The following is a 1,205-nucleotide window of genomic DNA, read 5'->3' as shown; positions in this document are numbered from 1 at the left end:
TTATAACCCAGGTTGGAAGAATCATCCAAATTTTAATTGGAATAATAATTCTTCTACAAATCAACAATGTACAAACAATCCAGTGAACCCATTAGGAAATTCATCCAACCAAGGAAATGTTAACTATAGACCTTCTTATCCTCCAGAATTTAACAGTAACACTCAAATTAAGGAAAAGAAGTTGTCTATGGAAGAGCTGATATTGAATATGGGTCAACAATTGCAGAATCAAGGAAATTAATTATAAATTCAAGGAAATCAATTACAAAATCAAGGAATTGCTATTAAAAATATTGAAAATCAATTAGGGCATATCACTACTGTGCTTAGTAACCAAACATTAGGAACTTTTCCTAGTACTGTGGAACTAAATCCTAAAGATCAAGGAAAAGACCACATAAAAGCGATACAACTACGAAGTGGAAAAGAACTAGAAACAAGAGTACAAGAAGAAAAGAAAACTGAAAAAGAAAAAGTGGATAAAAAAAAGAAAAGGATCGTGAATACCCAAATTTAGAATATCCATTTACACCAATGAAAATTACTGTGGAGAAACCTCCACCACCATTTCCTCAAAGACTGAAGCAACACAAGCAGAATAAAAAATTTTCCAAGTTCTTAGAAATTCTAAGGAAATTAACGGTAAATATTTCCTTCGTAGAAGCTTTAGAGCAAATGCCCAATTATGTGATGTTTATGAAAGATATTCTGAACAAGAAAAGGAAGTTTACTAATCATGAGACTGTTGCACTTAACGAAGAGTGTAGTGCAATTATTCAGAAAAAACTTCCTGAAAATTTAAAAGATCTTGGTAGTTTCATTATACCGTATGCTATTGGTGAAAAATTTTATAGAAAACTTTATGTGATTTGGGAGCCAGCATTAATCTTATGCCTCTATCAATTTTCAAAAGATTAGGATTAGGAGAAGTCTCACCTACTTCTGTAACTCTTCAGTTAGTGAATCGATTAGTCACCTATCCTAAGGGAGTTAGAGAAGATGATTTAGTAAAAGTTGATAAATTTATCTTTCCTGTGGATTTTATTGTTTTAGATATGGAGGAAGATAAAGAAATACCTATCATTTTAGGGAGACCATTTTTAGCTACTGGAAAAGCTATGATAGATGTTCAAAAAGGAGAATTAACTATGAGAGTTAACGATCAAGAAGTGACTTTTAACATTGCAAAATCTATGAAATACCCT

This window comes from Phalaenopsis equestris, unplaced genomic scaffold (assembly GCF_001263595.1).
Source record: "Phalaenopsis equestris unplaced genomic scaffold, ASM126359v1 Scaffold000298, whole genome shotgun sequence".
In the NCBI taxonomy this organism is placed as follows: Eukaryota; Viridiplantae; Streptophyta; class Magnoliopsida; order Asparagales; family Orchidaceae; genus Phalaenopsis; species Phalaenopsis equestris.
This window is presented reverse-complemented; position numbering follows the sequence as displayed.